This window comes from Drosophila subpulchrella, chromosome 2R (genome assembly GCF_014743375.2).
Source record: "Drosophila subpulchrella strain 33 F10 #4 breed RU33 chromosome 2R, RU_Dsub_v1.1 Primary Assembly, whole genome shotgun sequence".
In the NCBI taxonomy this organism is placed as follows: domain Eukaryota; kingdom Metazoa; phylum Arthropoda; class Insecta; order Diptera; family Drosophilidae; genus Drosophila; species Drosophila subpulchrella.
Window position 1 is genome coordinate 18,383,326 of NC_050611.1, and position 23,719 is coordinate 18,407,044.

Consider the following 23,719-nt stretch of genomic DNA (forward strand, 5'->3'; position numbering starts at 1 on the left):
GTACACTAAAATTTTCGTAAATTTTAAGTTTACTATTTTGCCATATTGACTTTACTTAGATTTTTTTTCGTGTTCAGTTGTTTGATGCATGTCTTTGGCTGCGCCCTTTTCTACGCTAATTAAGCTGCGACTTGGACCCAGTCTCAGGCCCAGTCCCATACCCATACTCATACCCATACCCAGTCGCAGGGTTTTATCTTCAGCTAGACCGAGGCCAAGGCCCCTACGATTGCCATCTGAAAAGATGAAGATGGGCTAGCAATCGCAGGAAGAGTGGCTGGGCCTGCGGCGGTTGCAACATTTAATCATCACATTGCTGCAAAAATCGTATAATTAGCGTTTTTACGATTACGCGCTTTATCAAAATAGCTACAGCAGCCGCAGAAGCAGCTATTGCACATGCAGTAATAGTTACCGATTGCAGAGAGTATGGCATAGCATACCATAGCTATGATAAAGAAAAATTCGAGTTTTTTTTTACCTTATAAACATAGGCTTATAAACATATCATATATCTCAGAGCTAATTAAAATATAATAAAAAAATACAATTCTAAACAAGTGATTTTTTAAATGAAAACATTAAACCAAAACATAAATTTATACTGTAGCCCAAATTTTATTTTTTATTTATTTTTTTTTTTTTTTTTATTTTTTTTTTTTTTTTTATTTCAAGCAAAATTGTGGCATGTTTGCTCAAGACCATATGACACTTGAAGTTAAACATTTATGTTTTTGTTTTTGAAGTTTGCGAAACTATCTTTCAAATATTTTTTATCCTTTTTTAAATCTGTGCAAAAGTATGCCATCCCAAAGACCTTTATTCAACGGCTTTTCAACAATTGTATTTATAATTTTTTAAAGTTTAATGAGTCTTGTTAAAATAATAAAAGATCAAGCTTTTTAGCCTTTTCGCAGGGTTAAAGAAACATTATAACGATCTCATTTATTTGATTTTACCCATTGTACCGTAGATGATGAAATATTTTGTCTCTTCTCCAGATAATAAATACAGTTATGATTTTGATGAAAGCCATACACCCACAGCTTAAAAAAAAAAGCTGGTAAATAATGGCTATCGAACAACTGTTGTACGTAAGCTAATACTTTCGCTGCTGTTGCTGCTGCTGCTGCCGTTGATGTTGCTGTTGCACTGGCGCCAGCAGCATGTGTTGCTGCTGACAGGCAATGACAGGACAGGACGCCACATCCACATCCTTGCGGGCTTCGCCACTGGCAACTCGCAGCTCGCAACTCGCAACTCGACACCAACAACATGTGATGCAATAAAAAACGGGCAACAGCCATGTGATGCTTCACTTAATCAGGTGTTGCGACTGATCCGCCACGACAATTACACACGAGTGCTGCCAATGTTGCTTGTGGCAATTATGCCTTGAACTTGTTCTGACTGCGCAACAGCAACGGCAACAGCAACAGCAACATCAGCAACATCAACAGCAACTGCATCGCTCTGAAATGACAATTTCATTTGGAGCCCAGTGAGTCTGAGGCTGCCGAGGTTGTTCAACCCATTTGGCCATAGTTCCATGGCTTGTCATTAGCTAATGCATGACGGCGGTGGAAAAGGAGTGCTTAGAATGCGACCGAACCGCCTGAACCTCAATTATGAGTGCCCATGTGCACTCGGGGAATGTGTTGTTTCCCTACGTATTTCGGGTCTTGACCTGCCTTTCAGATCTTGTAGGATCTGTACTTGTGAATTGGAAAATGAAATGAATTACATGCATTAAAGCTCGATCAGTGGTGCTCTTTAATACTGATTGATAATAGCCTTAATATCAGTGGTTAATAATATTATGTTTAATGTCTAGGGCTTAAGTAAATATATGGTTGAAAGGATTTAAGCCGAAGTCTCTCTACCGGTTACATCCATTGGGAATCAGTAGTGCATGTATTGTCTTCGCCAGTTTTTAACATGATTTGTATTTAATTATAATTAATTAACATTTGCAAAGTATTTTTGTGTGTCTTCAGAGCTGTTAGGACTATGAGTTTTTAAACTTGTTCTTTGAATAGTGGACTGTTTAAATAAAACTCTTTTTCTAGCACATGCCCATGCTTGTTTTTACTGTTGTCTGAAAGTAGCGTAGACAGAATTTGGTTGGGGCGATTTTTAAAACAAGTATTTCCTATCATACATTTTAACACAATGTTTTGCATAGGAAAGGTGGGTTTAAATATACTAATGGCATTCATAATAACAATAATGCCTATACTTATAGCTGTAACACAACATACGAAATCTTCTAAAATAACTCATACATATAACTTACGATTTTTCTATTTTATAGCTAGCAAAGAATATACCCAGACTGCAATATTGCTGTTTGAGTGCCATTATCTTCTCAAAACCTTAAACGCGTCTTTCTCAAAACAGTCTATTTTCGGTTAGCAGGTGTGGTAATGTTGTAAAAAAAGTATAAGAACTCGTGCAGAAGTAAATCCTTTTCTGTTTCTAAGGTGTCAAGTCCCAAGAAGACCCAAGTTGAAAAGTGAAAGGTAAACAAGGGCCCGCATTGCCCGCCATTATCCCATAGGATTAGCAGATCCAAGTTTACTTTGTGTCGGATCTCTGTCAACATCTTTGAGACGCTGCAAGTTGAGTGTGTCCAGGTTTATGGCCGCAATTCGGGCCCTCGGTTAGGAGACAAACAGTGTCTCGTAAATGTTGTCGCTCACTTTTGACACCTCGATGATTTTGTGTGTCAGGCAAACAACAGCACGCCGGTCGCCAAGTCAGCGACAAATTCCACGATCCTAAAAACAATAAATATCCACACACAGGGGGCTTTGCCACTTTTCACTTTTGTTCGAGTCGAATAATGTGCGCTGGCTCTTGCGGCAATAATTTATTGGACATTTCATCTGATAGCTGCTCATTAGCTAAGAACACAAATCACTGGCAATGGCTAACAAGCAAAAATAAGTCTCCAAAGACTGCAGAAAACAGCGACATGGCTCAAAACAGGCCCAGGGGCGAAAGCAATTTCCTTGGAAAATTGCTGCCTGCAATCGCTCAGGATGCGATGGGGACAGGCCAAAGTTTTGCCTCCGCGAAGAGCGCCTTCATCAATTTTTATATCGATGAAGACCCATTTGGTTGATAACTCCATTTGTGGCAAATGTTGCGCACGCGCGTTTTAGTTGCCCAGTCCGCTGCTGATGATGTTGCTCCTGTGCCGTTAGTAAATTTCGCGCGAAAAACTTCAAAGTTACCTGGCCACTGGCCAAGCACCTTTCGATGTTGTCGATGTTGCTGCTGTTGCTCCATGGATGTTGCTGTTGCTGTTGCTTTGTTGCTCTGTTGCAAAAGGCAAACGCACGTGTTGCTATGCTCGCTATGAGGATGTTGTTGCCGCAACAGTTGCAATTGTTGTTGTCGCCGGACTGTCACTGGCCGTTTAGGCCAAACTTGGTAAATTGTTTTGTTGAGCACTGAGCGTTGGCCTTTCTTTTCAGTCCGCTTATATGGATAGCAGTTGCTGCTGCTGTCTCCGAGTGAGAGTTGCATACTAATGCTTACCCTGAAATACCCATTACTTGTACGGTAAAGGGGTATATTGCTTTCTTCGGAAAGCATGTAACAGGTGTAAGAAATCGTTGTCGACCCTAAAAGGATATATGTTCTGTATGTCTGTGCATATGAAGCTCATTCTATAAACGCTGAGAACTGGGCATCTGTAACAGCTAGAATGCTGGAATTAAGCAGGCAGATTCTTGAGATTCCTGCGCAAAGCACTCTCACGTTCACTAAGTGTACAAGTTTGAAGCGCCCATAATTTTCAACATAATGAAAAGTGCAAAATTAAATTGTAACATTAATGTTTCTTCATCCCTACTTAAAGTTACATTTATTTTTAATTTGATCCTGGGAATAATGGGTATCTTATAGCCGGGGCATTCATTACAATCTTTTTTTTTTGCCTGCCAACAATTTTAATTACCACATTGGGCAGAAAGGCCAAGAGGCAGAGGCAGGCATTGATTTGGCACAATTTACATATCAAAGCGAGCGAAGCAGACTTCCTGTTCCACACCCAAGCTCTCAAAAGCACAGGAGCAACATTGGGAGCAACTAGCAACATCAACTGAGCCACCAGCAACAGATGTTGGCCATGGGTCAAGACCGAGTTGTTGGCCATTTACAGCAGCAGCCAAGTCAACCAAGTGACTTGGTTGTGATGATGATGATGCTGATGATGATGATGATGCCACTGCCGCTGCGAGTCCATTGGCCCTCATGTTGTTCACTTGCACCACTTTTTGTTGTTTCGCTTTTTTTTTTACCATCATTTGTTTTCATCTGTTTTCTGCTGCTTGCCACATTACGTGTTGGTTGCCCCTCGCGATTGAGCACCAATGCACTGGGCAGCAACTTCTTTCTGTGGGTATTGAAATTACTTGGCATGTAATTAGCTTGGCTTTTTGTCGTTCCATCTTGTCGATCGCCGCGTGTGGCCCCCTCCGAAAAAGAAAACGCTCCCCAATGATGGATGCCACTTTGTCTTCGGCTGTTGCCGGCTGCATCCGAAGGTGTTATTTTTATGGCTTTATAATGTGACTCAGACTCAGGCTCTTCCTGGGCTCTTGCCCCGTTACGTGGCATGTCAATCACCTGGACAAGGCTTTATAATTTGCACAATGGCCAGGAGTGAAAAGCAACCGAACTGATGTACTTGGAATGTCTTAACGAGAACGAAAGCTTGGCCATGAATCGATCTAGGGATCTCGAGATGTTGATCTAGAGATTGGGTGAAATTCCAGAGAACCGTGTTGTATTATAATACAAGGGGTCTTACAAAGAGTAAATCACAAAACATAACTTAATATCGGAGGGCAGCAAAACAGAAAGTAATAAGAATTGATAGGGATACCCCTATGTAAAATGGAAATTCTTTTCCTTGAAAGTGGTTGTTGCTCAGTGCAATTATTTGTAAGCCATTTTTAGGATCGTTTAGAGAAAGACTCAGACAAAAAAAATTAATAAGATCTTTATAACTTGAGCTCCTTTTATCCTAAAATAAAATAAAACTAAATTCCCTAAACAGAATTAATTTTATGTGGAGAATACCATTTGTTTTTGAATTGCGAAGTATAGATTGTGTTTTTTCTCAATCCTATTAAAATATTTGAACATTGAATGAAATTGGAGAAAAGAGAATATCAATAAGAAGGTATAAGTATAAATTCAAACTAAAACTTTTCTTGCAAAATGATTTACTCCAAGAAGTAAACTCGTTTTAGTATTGTACTCCAAATTAAAATAAAAACGAGACCAATAAAAATACATACATCTTCTATATTTACTCAGGACACTAATCCCAAGCAATGCAGGCCGGCGGTGAAATAAATCATTTAAAAGCATATAATTATCTTTTACGATCTTTCCGCATGAAAGAACCATCAGCAGAGAAAGTAATAACAAATTCTCGGACCAGCTTGAAGCATCTTATGGCTACTAAACCATCATTAGTGGCAGCAATCGCTTTGGATTTGCCTGTACAATCGTTTCTCTTGCCCAGTTCTCAGTTCTCAGTTCTTGGTTCTCATTTCCCAGTTGGGTTCTATACAGTCCATCAACAATTTGAGGCTTCGATCCGAATCCGGACCCCTTTTCCCCACTTTATGGCACATTCTACGTATGGTTTTGGTCTCGTTGTTTCCGTTTGTGCCACTTGTGTCCAGTTGAGTTGAAAATTATTGTGATTATGGTAAACTTGTTGCTCTCTCACATGTGCATATGGGCCGTATAAGCTGATCCCCAGCTGCGCACCTGTTGCTTTTGTGGTTCAGATTCCTTTAGCAGTCTCTCGGTTTTGCAAAGAAACACTAGTGTGAGTATAAGTATATGCACACATGCTGTTTTATGGCCGCAGTTTCCATTGTTAGACTCGTTTGGCCGCTTAATTGCCGCTTTGGATTCAGATTCAGATTTGAATTCTGTTTGCTCAGCTCTTTTACACCACGATGCTAAGGAACTTGGGATGTGCAGCTGCAACTGCGCTCGGAATTCTAAATTCTAAAAGGCGTGACTAATCAATTGAGGGCTCCAAAGCTGGGACTCTTCCCCTGTAAATCCGAAATCGACAAAAGATCATGCCTGATTTTCTCAATACTACACATTTTCGTGTCAATTTATGAGCCCAGTTTTTCCCTTGATTGGCACTCCAATGTCGAATTCATCACCAGCTACATCTTTAGTCATTATACCCTTGCAGAGGGTATATTGATTTCAGTCAGAAGTTTGCAACGCAGTGAAGGAGACGTTTCCGACCCCATAAAGTATATATATTCTTGATCAGCATGACTAGACGAGTCGATCTAGCCATGTCCGTCTGTCCGTCTGTCCGTCTGTCCGTCCGTTTCTACGCAAACTAGTCTCTCAGTTTTAAAGCTATCGGGCTGAAACTTTCCCAAAAGTCTTATATCTTTTGCAGGTAGTATATAAGTCGGAACCAGCCGGATCGGACAACTATATCTTATAGCTCCCATAGGAATAATCGGACAAATAAATGAAAAAAAATTATATATTTGGTGTTTTTTAGCATATAACCTCCTAAGCTTGGAAATAACAATTTTTAAATAATTTTGAATTTCGAATTAAATTTTATCGAAATCGGACGACTATATCATATAGCTGCCACGATCGGAACGATCGGAAAATTTGTGGAAAAATAATATGAAAAAAATTATAGCTTCGGTGTTTTTCAACATATAACCTCCAACGCTTGGAAATAACATTTTTTATTTAGTTCTGAATTTCGAATTAAATTTTATAAAAATCGGACGACTATGTCATATAGCTGCCATAGGAACGATCGGAAAATTGGTAGGAAAATAATATGAAACAAATTATAGCTTCGGTGTTTTTTAACATATAACCTCCTACGCTTGGAAATACGATTTTTTAATTAGTTCTGAATTTTGAATTTAATTTTATCAAAATCGGACGACTATATCATATAGCTGCCATAGGAACGATCGGAAAATTGGTAGGAAAATAATATGAAACAAATTATAGCTTCGGTGTTTTTTGACATATTATCTTATACTATTGGGAATATCATTTTTTGTGTTTTTAAATTTAATAATTATAGCTGCAAGGGTATATAAGCTTCGGCTTGCCGAAGCTAACTTCCTTTCTTGTTTTTTTTTTATTTTTGGGCTTATGGTTCAGACGCGCCTTAGCCGAAAAGCAGAGGCGTTGGAGAGAGGGGGCATTGCGTGCCACAAAAATATTTGTTTTCATTGCACTAAGAGTGGGGGAAAAGTCAGAGGCGTTGTCTTAAAATATAGACACCATTAGGGAATTGTGTTGACAAGAGGAACCTACTTTATTCATATTTCTTTGGACTTAAATAAGGTATACAAATCAAGGTCTACAAAATGTATAAAATATATTGTTTATATAATTTAGATATTTTAAGTATTAGCTTGAACGTAAAAGTAATAGATCAAGAAATATATGATATGCAATGTACAATGTATGTATTATACGATACAGATTCTTCGATGATAATATGCTCAAAAAAGATTACTTGCCACATATTAATGCAGCTGACATAATTTTCTGGAAATATAGCTTTTAAATCTAATACTTGCATAAAACTTTAAAGTTTTGAGCATCTTGCTTATAAATAATCCTATACGATACAGATGCTACGATGACATCTATACTCAAAATGGATACCCCGCTAAAGCCAAATGCAGTCGCTAGATAAATCTCTTACATAAAGTGCGCCCAGACACACAAGTATCTCTTTTATGCCGTCCCACATCTGAGCCACCAAAATATGATGCTAATAAACGACGTTTTCGGCTCCATGGAGACTTTCCCAAAAAACCAACTCAAATCTGACCTTCAAATTCTGATGCTCTTGATGTGGCTTTCATGTATATTGTAGTATTTGTGTCTGCTGCTCACGCCCAACTAACAAAAAAATGAAAAAAAAAGTGGCTGCCATTTCATTGGGCAAAGCTTGAAGTCGAAGTCGAAGTTGAGTTCTTCACGACAGACGTGCAATCCATCAAAGTTGTGGCTGCCACCCCGCAGCAGAGGCAGTAGAATCGGTAGGAACATGGCGAAAAAGCATAATACATAATAATATTTGTGCAAAGTGTTAAGGCAACAAAACAGCAGACAGTAGCAGACATAGTCAGACAGCCGGGAGGAGCAATCCAGTAGCCGGAGCAGAAGCAGGAGCAGGAGTAGAACATCTAAGCAACAGGTATAAACGGGGATGGGATGGTGTGGCATAAGATGGTATAGGATGGGATTCGGGGGCAGGATCAGTGGCAAGGCCCGAGGAACTCTTTTAGAAGGAGGTGGAGACGACGACAACGTTTTGTTTTAATTTACTCGACGCCGCCAACGACATTGTTGTTGCTGTTGCTGATGTTGCTGTTGCTGTTGCTGCTGTTGCCGTTGATGTTGCTGTTGGGTTTCCTGTTTAGATAGCTTTTTGTGATTTTATGCGATACACCTTCCATGTACAACTGTTAGTCGGGGAAGTCGGGGGGCTAGTCCACTTTGATGTACGTACACTTTGAAATGTTGTTGATGAGTACGCGAGATTTTTAAGAGATTGCAACGGCTGCGACTGCGACTGCGACTCGGCAAAGGCGACTCTGTTGGCTTATATAATAAATTTTAATGCACGCCCGCCCTGGACATTCCGGACAGTTGGATGGATGTGGTCCGGATAGAGCTGCCATCCGACAAACTGGCTCACAGTGACTTCAAAGTGATTTAAAATGGTACTTGAATGGATAATAACTATTTACTGATGAGTCAAAATAAAAAACGATCCAAAATATAGAACTTTTTAAACGAAAATAAATTATTACAGCTTAATCAAGTCATAGTTTAAGCCGTTAAGTTATAAAATACAACTTATTTCCTTGTAAAGAATAGAGATCGATCAAAAACGTAGACCTTATTAAAAAAATTAAAAAGTATATTATTTGCAGCTAAAATAAGTCGTATTTTAATGAATAACATATATCTTATTAAAAGAAACAAAATTATATCATAGCATATAGAAGCTCATCACATCCCTCAAATAAAAAATATTTGTAAACCTAAATGTAAAAAAAAAATAGTTAAGTTAAGTAAATAAATGCGTAGTCGAAGGCCTCGTAGCTAGCACTACGCCCCCTATGAGTATTAGTTTTGTAAACTTTACTATGATCTTAAATAAATAAATAAATTACAAAAGTTTAAAAAAATCTAATTTTATTAAGCTATTTGCAAATTAAGGACTATACTAAAAAATTTCGATTATTAAAACGTTTTAATCAGGTAATATCTCTAAGTAATAGCCTAATGTAATAGTTAATGTAGTACATGGCAGACTAAACGTAATTATATCATTTTAAAACCGCATTCACACTGCCTATTATAATAATTCCATGTCTCCACTGTGCAGCAAGTGTGTCAAAAGCGAACTTATCTTCGCCTGATGTCGACTGTTAGTTTGCCGGTGTTTATATGTACATATATCTCCGCGAATATATACATATGTGTTTGGCTTGCGTTAGACTGACACTTGGCTAACCAACTGAGAGATAATCATTAACTCGACGTTATTTATGTAGAACCAGCGGCAGTTGACGGCCAAAACAAAAGACTTAGGACACGAACTTGACGGGCAAGAAGATGTCGGACGACATGCAACAAAGTAAGCCAAAGTTAAACTGGAGAATTATATCAATTAGGCAGGGGGCAGAGGGATCAAAAGAGGTATAAAATGAAGAGGGTCGGGAGCACAGAAGACAGCAATTTTGGGGGCTGGCCAGGGAGACGCCCAAAAAGACCAAGTCACCGCCAACCGTCGACTGCCAACGGCAATTATAGAGCATAAAACATCGATAATCATAATAATTAAGGATGACTGGGCAGAAAAGAAAAAGGGGAGCTCCAGGAGCTGGCTGTGACAACGCACAGTAGCCAGCAGATTACAGGCCCCGATGGAGATAAAACCCCTGGCGATGAGGAGGATGATGCATCAAGATGATGGCCCACTGCACATAAATTGTTAATTAAAGCCTATTTAGGGGTTTCCGAGCCCGAAATGTTTATTTTACACCATGGAATTCTTTACCCACTGCCGTGATTTGTGCATTTAGAAAGTATTCTTATATACCCATTCCCCAGTCTTTGTGCGGGAAAGTCGTTTAACTGGAAAAGAACCAACTATAGAACCCAGCATTCCTTTCATAACTCTCAATCAAGAATCGTTGCTGGCCAGAAAATTGAAAGCTTTTGACTGGGGGGAATCTATAAATTTCAATGCTTTCAAAAGGTTTATTTTTTATTGAAGACCAAAACAAAGCATTGGGAACTGAAAATAAAACGCAGAAACTGTAACAAATTATTTATGAACTTTGGGGCATTATTTGGCTCCCTTTTGTTTGCCCAAAAGACGTTTTTCGTTTTTGCCTTTGATAAATAATTCCGTTTGTTGTGTTTGGGAATTAGCAAAACTGACAAACCGACAACAATTGGCAATTTGCTTTGAATTGTGTTGACACAAAAAAGTGCCAATCGAAAAGAACCCCAAAATAAAGACGATGGATGTGCGAAGTTTGGATAAACATCTTATTAAACATCGCTAATGAGCCACAAAAAACACATAGTTGTGGAAAATGAGTTCAGTTTTTGGCCAAGATACAAATGATTCATTGGGTTAAGAGTAATCCCACAGAAAACAATAAACTTGACCCAAAAAATCTCATGAATCACTTTTCTTTTGGTTGAAAAAATATAAAACAACATTAAATAAAACTGACTAAGTGTAAAGAAGACATCGTTTCGGGTCAAGAAATAAATGCCCAAATTTGCGCATGATTTATTCCTTATCCCAAAAAAAAACCGTAAAAATCCTTGGAACTGGCTCCTCATTTACAGCCCTAAAATCCTCATTTTATAACCCATTAAAGGCATGATTGCAAACTTTACTCAACCAAAACCAAAAAGCCAGTTTCAGTTTCACTTTGGCACCCATTTTCATGCATGAATTGCAGGGGAAAATAAACCACAGTTTAAGTAATTTTCTTTTTGCGTTTGAACATTTTTATTTTCCCAGATTTTCACTTTTCCCTGCAAACCAAATGTTTGACATTTTTTTCTGTCATTCGTAAAGGTTTCTCTGACGTTTTGATTAACAAAACCCAAACTGGTTGTGCAGTTAAGCAGATCCATAAAACGCAGCAGAATAAAGACGAATGGGTGGGGTTTTTTTTTTGTGGTGGAAAGGTGCCTAGAGATCTTGAACAAAACGATCATAACTGGAGCATGATGGCTTATTAAATCCCCGGTTTTATGGTGATATTTTCCTCACTTCTTTTGGCTGCCAATCTATTGACCATAGTCACTAAACAAAAACCTTTATTTGGCAGCTTGAATGTTTGACAAATACCCCGAGCTGTTAAATATTTTTATGTCTTAGCACTTACCACTTAATGGGTTTCCAGTGATGACTCCAGTGTTAGAAAAGAGCTGAGAGCTGCCGAAGAATCTGCAAAGGCGAAGAAAGAGACTCCAATTAGATTTTCCAAATCGATTTTCGAAAAGCACTTCCTGTGGGCAACTGGCGACAGCCTCATAAGCACATAAATCAGCAAACTTCATTAACACGACTGCCAAAATCTACGAATATAAATCTAAGCTGCAACTTGTAACGTGCAACTTGCAACGTGAAATGTGCAACTTGCAACCTGTTGCTGCTGCTGCCGAGTACGTGACCGTTCGGTCCGGGAATAAATAACTCAATTTGGGATCGGGCAAAAAAGTGTTAACTTGAAATCTGGCAATAAATCAATGGCCAGGGGACCCGTTGAAGGCAGCTTGTGATTAGCACTCGCCCGATGGCTTATCTACTGAGAAGGTATTACTATACCATACTCCCCTTGCGGTTCCGGAAGAGTTCTTTTCAATAATCAGCGGGAACCGAGATGTGCCGAAAAAACGAAACAAGAAAGCAGAGGAATCACTATAGTTGAGTGATTCGACTTCCAGATACCCTTTGTTAGTTAGTCATAACTTTTAAAATTCTTAACTTAGATAGATTAGATTCTTAGCATTAAGATAGATACCAAAAGATAGGGTTCAGCGTTATAGGCATTTGTGGGCGTAAGAGTGGGCATGGCCCTTTGCTGAAACAAACTTGCGCTGCGCAGGAATCTCCAGAATCTACTTGCTCAATCGCAACTTTGTAGCTTTTATGCTTTCTGAGAAATGGCTCGATCGCCTTGTCTAGTAATCCTGTCAAGAATATATATACCTTATAAAGGGTCAGAAACACTTCCCTCAACCTGTTACATACTTTCCGACGGATCTAATATACCCTTTTACTTTACGAGTAAGGGGTATAACGAGAAATCCAAGATTGGGCAGCCGTCACTTGGGCTGGCAGGCAATAACTTTGGCAATCTTTTTTCGGCTGGTTTTTGCCTCTTTTTATTTTGGCCAAAAGCGTTGAGTTGTTTATTATAAATATTACAGAGTCGCGGCAATTTTGCATGCTTCACGCTTGTCTCACCCGCAGATCTCAATCAACTTCCCATCAAATTAATTGAAATTGTGCTGTGATCCATTTTGACACTACTTTAAATTAAATTAACTTGGTTTTAACTTACAAATTTAATTGCCAAAAAAGTTGGCCATATTACAACAACCTAAGGGGGGAAATAAAGAAAATCTGTGGCGATTTGATTCTGGGTCTGACTACAGTTCATTTCGAACCGTTCTTAAATCCAACCGGTTCTGATATGATTATTATGCTCCAACCGGTTTGCAAGGTAAACATTTTTAATTTTATTCGCTTTTATTTTGCATTTTTCCTTTACTTCTTCGTTGGATTTCTGTTTCTGTGCATTTTTTACATTTTAAACGTATTTGACACACATGCCGCGTTTTGCCCATCTTGATTTAACTGTAAAACTTTAGTTTATTTGGGTGAAGCTTCCGATATAATTTTGTTTGTATCTTTTCGCTTAGTCTTGACTTCGTTTACATAATGTTGGCATGAAATTAACTGCGATACGGTCAGAGATAATGGACTTTTGTCTATGGGGGTATTAATTAATGGATTTTCTTGTCTTTGTGCCAAGAGCTTGTTGTATTATCATTAAAATGGCACTTAATGTTGATAACTTTCTTAATAACCTGCGGTTTTACCTCAGAAGCCTTCGTCTGTTTCACTTCCTTGCCATTCGATCATACCTTCCGCATATGAAGAATAGAAATTATGCTTACCGCAACTGAAAATGGCCCCCACTCACACACAAAACAGTTTAATTTATTACCCCGGAAAACTCAAGGTTAACTTCACTTGATGTCTTTTCCTCAATGACTACGGCTTTTCCCCGCCAAACTGCACTTCAATCATTTCCCATGCGAAAACATTGCGAAAAACACACAAAACAAAGGAAAATCATTAAAATCTTTGAGATACGAGTGTGCAACTGTTGGGCAAAAACGGGGAGAAAGATACACAGTGTGTATATATAACCATATATAACCGAGAGAAAGAAGAGCCAGCATCTGCGAATGCGTTAATTATGTGCATTTAATGCTTTAATTAATGTTTTCTATTGAGAGATGAGACAGCCTCGATGCAGTGAAAGTTATAAACACTTAACGGCAATGAAAGAGCGAACTATTTGGCTCGTAAATATAATCCAAATGTTAATTGATAAACTCGCTAACTTGTTGTGCGTGTGTTTTTTGTGTGGGCACTGGCCAAATATATTTGATTATGGCCTGAAATTGAAATTGAAGCGGGTGAAATTTTACTACCATTGAGTTTGTCGTGGGATGGGGTTTTTATGGTTAAATGGATTAAAGAAAGTGCTCTGAAAATCACTCCTTATAAGGCAGGTCTTCAAAAGAAGAGCAGAGGATTTATTTGCTAATTTGCTATAAGCCGTAAAAGGTAAGATAGAAAAATAAACCGTTCTAAACATTCATCAGAACACCATTAATCTCAAAACCTCCTTATTAACTTCGATAAGGCTATCAAAAAGATATAATACCATATTTAAACAGCTCGCATTGGCAATGAAACGGTAGTTTTGTCTCAAATCTTTTGTTTAGGAAACCCATAATACAAATTATAAATCAATCCAATTTATGTTTTTGTTTCCATACAAATATCAACCGATAGACAGTCAGGGCCAGTCACTAATTTAAGCTAATGTTTTATTTATGAACTCGATTCTACAAAGGCGTTGACACGCAGAACCCCCTAAGAAAATGGACAGTTTGCCCTGGGGTTTTTTCTACTGGCGTCTGTAACAATGGGATATCTTCGGGCAGATATTTCTGTATCCATTCGGCACCTGCTTATTAGTTTCTGGTCCCATTATCAACACAGGCAGATACAGACGGAAAGAAATTTGCAATTTTAATGACGTTCGGTAAGATTTTGCCGAACCGCAAACCTTATATAACCCCGTCCAGTGCGAAAAGAAACCCCACCGCCGCCCTGGCCAAGTTAGCTCATAATGGCAGGCCACAGCCCACAGTTTATGGCCCAAACAAAACGTGCACTTGGCTCGAATCGCGGCTTTTGCCTTTCCTTGGCCATAAACCGAGAAACAAGAAATTTCAATTTCAAATTTAAAGCGTCTAACTTTCGCTTTCCTTCTCCTCAAGGAGATGTGCAGATTTCTCGTTTCTCGACCAGAATTCCTTCGCCGCAGTTACCACATTTTCCGACTTGGCCAATTCCAATTAGCGGATAGGCCCCGGCAATCCAATCCACACAAACAATAAATCAAAATCTAATAAAAATAATACGAAAAATTTGTTGCATGTGCTAATGTTTCTTGTTTCTTGCCGTTGCACTAATGCAACCGGTTGCAGCCCAGCCAAAAATGAAAAACCAAAATAAATATGAAACTGAAATGGGGGAAAAAAAAAAGAAAAATAAAAAGAAACCCCAAACGAAACCCCCAAAACAAAACTGCAAACGACAACCCAGACGACGACTTTCCATTTTCAAATGTGTTTGGGAGTGTGTGTCTATATTTCGCTGGGTCTGCAGCCTTCAGCGGCCAAAAGATACGCCGGCAACTGACCACTGCAACAGCAACACCAACAGCAGCAACACCAACAGCAGCAACAGCAGCACTAGCAACAGCAACACTAGCAACTACAACATCGCAGAATCGACATCGACACAACAGCAACAACTTTTCATTTCGTTTTTCACGCGGCGCATGCCAAAAAAAAAGAAGCAACCAAACTGCAAAAGATTATGGATAGAGAATCAAATAGAAGAAATCGGTACCAAAACTATTCCAAATGGTTGGTAACTTCTCAATTCTAATGCTAAATAAATCTGATAGCTTGCCTTGTTCTTGATTGTTTAAACAAATTGTTAATAAGTCTAATATAATTAAATGGTTAATTTTGTAGGTCTAAAAGGTAACACTAATTTCCATTTCTAGTTACATTCTTAATGTCTATAATTGGGTATTTCTCTATTACAAATTTATAAAAAGCTTAAAATCTATTTTGGTATAAAATTACTTAAATTTATTTGCCCATCTATTTTCGAATAACCTATTTTAGGCTACTTTTGACCAGCAAAACACTTAGAAGGTGTTATAGGTGTAATGTTTCAAGATATTAATATTTTTATAGGTTTCTTGAATGTTTTTAAAATTTTAATATTTTCTAGTTAGCAAAGATATAGTAATTATTTCAAGGTATTTAAAGCGTGATTTGAATCTTGCCCTGCTAAGCTTTAATATTATTTTATAAATGTATATTTTATCTTACACCTACATCTAATTATGATTTAAAATTTAATTTAAAATTTAAATGTTAATTCGTTTATTGTATTAAAATTTCCTAAAGCTGCCAAATTTATTTTAATTTACCATTGAGTTTTCTTTGTTATAAGAATAATTATTTCTGTTACGCATGATGTAAGTAGTACTGTATTATAACGAAACCCAATCATGTAAGCATATTTATAGTTGGGAATCGGCAAGTATAAATATAAACAAGTATCAACATATGTACATACGATGTCTTACTTTTCCACTATTTTCATTTCCCACTTCCCGGTGATTTTCTTGTCAGGGAAGCGTAGACAGTCTTCGCCTACTTGGCCGGTCTATTGATGTTTTTGGAAAAGTGCAAAACGACGAGGCAGCTTGGGCAATGTCTGAGCTCTGTCTACGCAGCTGGAAGTCTCTTAACCCCCTTCTGCCCCACTCCAATAAAAACTCTGGGGAGTTGTAGTCAAAGTTGTGTGGCAAGTGGCTGGCTGTGTTGACAATTTCCAAGTTGACCGGTCTTTGCCTTTCGTGTTGGCAAATAAAAACGAAGAAGTTGCCACCGTAGTGCTGTGCCTTTTACCCAGCCAGTGGGTTATTAGTGGGCGCAATTTAAGTGTATATACTATATAGTAATGCACTTGTTGCTTTTCCTTTCCACTCACACTCGATAATTATAATTATGGAATGCCTTTTTTGGCCAAAAGCAGCGGAAATGTAGCTGCAATTGCAGTGGATTTATTTGATGGTTTTGACGGTCGTAGCGGCTGTTCTGTGTTTGAAAAACGGAAGCAAAGACCAAACAAAAAAGCCAAGATCCACACAAAACTCATATCCAAAGCCGCCAAAGTCGGCTGTCGATGGATGACTCAAGCATAAATTTCTAAAGGGTCTTTACACTTTGTCTGCGGGTCTTTGATTATGCGAACCAACGCCAGTCGAGTCGTGAATGTACTTCCGTTGAAGTCGGATCTCTACCATACAAACTTATATCCGACTCTTTAAAGTCCAGAAAATGAGGTGGGGGAAGTCTAAGTGCAACGGAAGCTGGTTAGGTGTTGAATGTTTTCCAGAATTTGCCATTAGGCAGCGTGAAAAGGCCCCGTCGAAATTAATCTTATACAAAGCGATGGCCGGATCTCCTCCATATATCTTCTTCACATAAAAATATCAATTAAACTGGAGACGACAGGGTTTAATGATGTTCTACCTGCATATGGCCTTTGGCCTAATAGATATGAGCTTTTGTGTTTGTTCAATCATTTATCATGTAAGAAAGACGCGTGGGCAAACAGGTGGAGAAACAAACAAAGAAAAAGAATTTTTATTCTTACACAGACAGAAATATAAATATTAAATAAAATACAATGACAGCAAGAAATAGAGAAAATATTTATAAAACTATGGATTCTGTTGCTAAGATATCCTGATTAAAATATTCCAAAAATCTATTAATCTATTGGGTAAATCAAGCGAATCCATTGTGAATCTGTTTTAAATTGAAGCAGCCTTACCCCAATTTGTACATGTATCCTTAAGATACTATCCTAACATCATATCTATATCATTTCTTTCGGTGTACCCCTTAAGGTTCAGTGCAGTTCCTTGACCCCTTTTGCAGTATTAACTAATTAACCGTTAACATTACCAGCAGCACCAACTACCACTGCCTTTTCCAACCTGCAGACAAATTTCCTTATGAGCTGTCCAAGTCTGACAAGTTGACGCCTTAGAAATTGTCAACGTCATCTAAGCCAAGTTAATGTTTATTGCCGCTGCTGTGGGCCATGTTTTTTTACCGTTTGTAAACTGTCATATTTCTTGTGACAGCCACGGCAACCGAAGCAGTTAATTTGTTATTATTTTGACATTCATTTGTTGATGATTTTCGAATCGTTTTTGCTGCTGCCGTTTGGCTCTGCATAATTTATTCAGATATTTAAATAAACAAAACTGGAAATTCTATTTCCCTCGAGGTAAAATCAAGCTGGAAGTGAAGAAATGAAGTGGAAACTTTTTGGGGGAAAAACAATTAAATTTTTAGAGCTTCAAAATTAAGTGTCACAGTGAGAGCTTATTAACAATTAAACATATTTAATTTGAGTATCATATAATATACTTATAATATATTATAGTAGATAGTAGATGGTATAGATATTATTTCTGATCAGAATACCAAATATATTTTTTCTAGCAAAAAGCAAGCATTTTAAAGAGAATGGTTATATAAGCTATCTCTCTAATATTTAAAAGTAGATAGTAGATAATATGGATATTATTTCTGATCAGAGTTCCAAAAATATTTTGATACATCAAAAAGCAAGCATTTGAAAGCGAATGGCGGAAAAAGGTTAACACATATGGTTTTACCTTCTTATTTGACTTTTGCTTACGTTCACCCACCGAAGGTTAACTAATTTTATGCAAAAGGTAATGAATTTATGTATGGCCAACCATTTTCCAAGTTGCAGCAAATATTCACGCAATTTCCTGCCTTCTGGGCCAGCTGCCCAAAAAATGCGAGCACTTTGTGTGGCATGCGACGGCGAACGTTTTCGTCTTACCAACGACAAATATTTCTGGCTAATTACGCCACTCACTATCATTAACACATTTCTTAGTCATCGTTCTTGGCCAGTCTTCCCCCGGTCTTCTCTCGGCGTTGACCCAATTTTCTTGACAAATAAAATAACAGTGGCTGTCCACTGTTGGCCATCCACGGTCCATTGTGTTCACCGTGCAACTGAATCGAAATTAACATTTTTTGCTGTATTTTTTTAAGACCTGCTGACAGTTGCAAGTTGCCATTGCAACTGCAACTGCATTTTCCTGCCACGGATCGGTTGGGTACTGCAATTAAATGTGCGATTATTTTGTGGATCAGCAACTTGTTGATTGCCCAGCGGCGTTCCGCGGAAAATGCAAGTGGAAAAAACCGCGTGGCGTAGAAAATGAGGGTGCTTAAATGGGTTAAGAAATGAAAATTGGATTGCGGTCGGTGGAAGTGGGTTCAGTTGAGTGGCTTTGGGCCACAACATTTTCAAACTTTATTGGGAAACTACTATAAATTGATATACTACTGAAAATGATTTTTAAAAAAGCATTCGAAAAACAATTTAAAATATTAAAGAAAACCTACAAAGTAGTTAAAACCGGGAAAATACGCTTTACATTTTATTTTATAAATATCATATATTCTTTAATTCAAAACGAAATAAAAATTTTATAAATTAGTTTAATATATTCAAAACCCTATATTAAATATATAAGAAAACTTAAAAAGTGTTTAAAGCCAGTATAGTAAGCTATAAAATTGGAACACCATATATCTTTAAATTTAGAAAATTGGCTGGAATTTCGCTGAGCTTAAAAATCTAGAAAATGCAACAATCTCTATAAATGTAAAGTAATATACATATTTTCCTGTTCCTTGTTCCTACTAAATTTTAGTTGATCTTTAATGCCAACAAAGAAAGGTGTTTTAGTATTTGAAAACCCACCAAAGCACTTTCAACGGAAGCCACTAAAGCCATTAAGGGAAATGGAAATGGCCAAGAAAAACCGCCTTCACCTTTGGGGAAAAGCGAAGGCCAGGAAAAAGTGTCGCCACGTTAAGTTAACAGCGGGTTCACACGCTTTTTATGGTGGCCACATCACATTAACGTGGCCAACAAATGTTGCCAAACGTTTCTGGGACTGGGGATTTGGCAGATCATCATCATCATCATCATTATCACAATCTTCATCTTCATCAGAAGCAGCAGGCGGCAATTAAAACGCGCGCGAAAGTAAAACGTTTTACAGTTAACAAAAGAAATAAAAAATCAGATATACATATAACGATGGAGAAGTTGAAGACTTGGACCTCAGAAATAACAACAAATTGCTTATTTAAAAGTCATCAACAAATGGGTTTTATTGCACTCATTACCTCAGTTTGCTTTCCCTTGACTAAACGAAACCATTTTTCGTGATGCATTTGCCAAATGAAATTAAGTGAAAATTAATACGTTTTGTTTTATTTTGGTTTCTCAATCATATGCAATTAAATGCAAATCAGTACGTAATAGCCGCATGACCGGTACGCCGCCCCAATCTCAATTAATCTCCCGTCCGCCAGATGAGAGATGAAATATTGAACAGTGTCAGGGGCTTTAATTACTTTATTACCCGAGATTTCGCTGGCTGAAGACTGGAGTAAAAAACAGGATCGAAGGCGGTGGCCCTAGCGGTACTTTGACTTAAGGGGCCGACAAAAAATTAACCAAAAGACAAATCGCTTACGCCCTCTCTTCCATTCTGATGTTCCGGGCTTCTTTCCTCGGGAGGCCCACATTACAATTTAGTATAACGATATCTGTACAGCACATGGGCTCGTAAATACGAGGGAGATATATGTATGCACATGAAAAATAATTTAATTTATAACAAAGCTCAGTTGCAGGACATGCACAGTGGTACCAGGTTGGGAAAAGTATAAAGGATCAGTTAAAAATAATCAAAAAAATATCGTTGTTTGGCATACAAGTTAGGATGGTTAAAATACATAGGAAAAATAATAAACAACAAAGAAAATATCTTTTTTATACAAGTTAGGATGGTTAAAATACTTTCTCCCAAACTTAATTGATTATTTCTGCATCGAATAGACATTTTTGTATTTAATTAATATAATAAATAATAGTTACTCTTAGGACTCTTAAGATATGCCATTTTTGGGATGAACCATTAAAATAATGATAGAGTTCGCTATATTAGAATTATTATGAGTACTATAAAGAACCGTATAAAGACTTTAGACTCTTTAAAGACTTTAGTAAAATACTTCTTCAGGTTTTTCTTCTCATAAAATATTTTATTTCCCTTAAAATTTCAATACTGCTCTCCAAATATTTTAAAAGTCTTATTTTCTCCCGAAAACCTTTAGAATTTTTAACCATTCCCATGACTCTGGCTCCACTGTCTCGTGTTTCAATGCGAAATTTGACGATGGCCACACAACAAATAAGCTGGAGTATAAGCTTGGACAGAAGACCGCCGAAACCGGAGGCCACACACAAGAGGCGGATCCAAAAACCCCGAAATGGAGCCCGAAAAAATGAGAATTAATACGAAATGCTCTTGGGCTGGCAGAGCTCTGGGCTCAGCTCCCCAAAAGCTGAGGCTCAGCTGTCAGGCTTGGTCAATGGAAAATTAATTAAAAACCCTGCCCATACGCCGAACGAGGAAAGTAACTAGAGAAATGGCTCATTACAATGATTACGAATATGAGTATGCGAATGGGAATACCAAATGCGAGGAGTACGAATGAGTCAGTCTACGTGCACTGCACATCAAAAGACCGGAGAGAAGACTGCAGAGGAGCGTCGAAGAAGGCCTAGAACAAGTCCCACAAATTGATTGCCTAGAGTGGAGCATGGAGAATTGACCCACTGTGGCCGAGACGGCTATGGAGAATTGGTATAACTGCGCTTTGCTCGGCTAACTGTGGCAAGACCTCAATCCAGATACAAAACGCCGCTTGGCACGCTCGCAGCTCTCCGCCATTCTCCATTCTTCATTCTCAATCCTCAACTCTCAATTCTTCAGCTTCGATTACCAGCGCCATTCGATTTGTTCAAAAGGCCCCCAAAAGCCAATTGGCCAATTTGTTTAATTACTGTAACGCTTATCAAGTGAGAGTTCCAATTTGTTTAGCCGGGGAAAGTTGCCAGTCAATGAACGGGGAATTACTTCTAAGAGAAGTGAACTAGGGGAAAACCCATCACAAAGAAATGAATGTAAAGAACCTAAAAAAAAGATTAAAGACTCTCTTTTCTTTATAAAGTTCTATAAGGTTCTCTAATAAACATTCTCCCACACCAGCTTGAACCATAAATAACAAAGAAATTCCAGAATCTACAGATTATAAATGCTGCTGTAAACCTTATCGCCAAACCCAAAAACCAGCAACCGATGCAAATATTTACATGTAAGACCCGATAAGACACGATCTAGAAAATATGTGTAAACTCATACACTCGGTTGTAAACTCTTATTTGCCATGATAAATGGTGAGATAAATGCATTGTTTTAAGCCAGAGTAGATGGAAATTTGAGGGGATTTTCATGGCAATGTGTTCCAGTTACTTTGGAATTTCTTTGGTCTCAAGCTGCTGCATCCCATTTCCATTGGCAACGCCCCTGCCCGGAAGCTTTCAACTGGCGGTGTTGCAACTGGGTAAATGCAGCTACTTTTACTTTAGACCAATCTCTCGCTCACTTTTTTTTTTTTAGCTCTGCTTGCATAAGATACTTGTACCAGGCTGGTTGGGGAAGGGGAACGGTACAGGGACGGGATCGGGATAGATACATGGGTACACGCCCCAAATAAACCACTAAACCGGTGACACCACGCCACTCCGCCCCCGCAGCACTCTTGCCCCGTCTCCAAGTCGCTCCATAAGTTCCATCCACTGCGATCCACTGGAAGCCGGAGCTCCGCGGGCCGCTAATTCAAACAAATTGCAGCATAAATGCATTATAAAAGGCAGAGGAGCTGCATCGGGCGACACAGTGTGACAGTAATAATGTCACTCGCAGTCAGAAATGGACGATGGGGAGGGGTTGGAGGTCCGATATGGACATGGATATAGGTGGAATAGGGAATACCGAAGCGTGAATGCCAGTGATAAATTAGCTAGCTTCAGCGGGCTGGCCATGTGTGGGCACTGTACAGTGGTCAGTTAGTAGCAGGAAATTAGTTTCTATAATAATAACATTATAAAATATTTTAGTTATTATCTTTTATTATTACAGTAAGATAACCCACTTATATGACGTATATTCCTATAAAAATAAAAAGTTAAAGCCCTCATAGCTACTTAGTATCATGAGCCTTTTTGGTAGTCTTAGTTGTTAAACTACACTAACTCCTAAAATAACAAAAAACAAATATTGTATTCTTTCAATATTAGTTAGTTAAGTAACCTATTATAACTTAAAACAAATATATTATACTTTCGTTATCAGTTTATAAATTAACCTTAATTTACTTGCAAGCATTTAATGTCTTTTAGTTTCCAAGATTTCACTAATGAATAACTAGTGCTCCCATCACTTATTATTTTATAGGCTTAGATACTACCTATAAAAATAGCCATTAAACCAACATTAATGAGAGCATCATGATCCAACATCCTCATCCTAGTGCTTTATAACACGTTAGGGAATTCTATTATTCCCATGACGCATTTCAGAACCTCTTAAAAAATCGTATAGGATACACGCTGTCTCAAGATCACCTCTGCAGGTCACTGAACCCGATTGAACCAGAATTCTCCTCGCCCCTTCCAGTTAATTGATTGTTCTACTCCATTTGATAAGCTCTCGGCAATTGCTCATTTATGGCACAATCGCGGCACTCATGGTAATGGTTAATTACGATCTGGCGATCTGGCCCACTGTGCCGCATTGCAAGTTGCAAGTCGCAAGATGCAACTGCAACTCGGTGGCAGACAAGCAAGTGTTTTGTTGTAGTTGCTGCCGCTGATGTTGCTGCAGCTAATTTGATTAATGATAAGCCGGGCTTAACTGACGACGATTGTGATTCATTATGTGCGCACAAGCCGGCACACTTAGCACAGCAGATACAAATGCAGATACATCTAAGGTTAGGGGGGGGCGAAATGTATCTATCTATCTATCGGTAGCGAATTTTCATTAAATAGATTAGAGGGGCGAATCAGAGAAAGAACAGCACTTTACTGGGCCGAACAACAAGTGCTCGTTGTTATGCGAACAGTGGACGATGCGTAATTGAAGCCACAATTGAATTCGCACTGGTGCTCTCTCCATGCTGAGCTCTATGTATTTCTATCCGCGAGATACAATTTCGCTGCCTTTGATTACATGCAATGAGCCAT

General features: G+C 38.3%; 2 protein-coding genes across 4 annotated transcripts in view; one reads left to right on the forward strand and one right to left on the reverse strand.

The window, feature by feature from the left end:
• LOC119551131 overlaps window positions 1–23,719 on the reverse strand; it is a 52,533-nt gene that overhangs the window by 22,876 nt on the left and 5,938 nt on the right. For all 3 annotated transcript variants that reach the window (XM_037860316.1, XM_037860317.1, XM_037860315.1), the window contains exon 3: window positions 11,481–11,542. The gene's annotated coding sequence lies outside the window, so the exon portion shown is untranslated. The remainder of the gene's footprint in view (window positions 1–11,480; window positions 11,543–23,719) is intronic.
• Window positions 1–23,719, forward strand: part of LOC119551138 (cuticle protein 16.5) — a 42,577-nt gene that overhangs the window by 2,594 nt on the left and 16,264 nt on the right. The window lies entirely within an intron of this gene.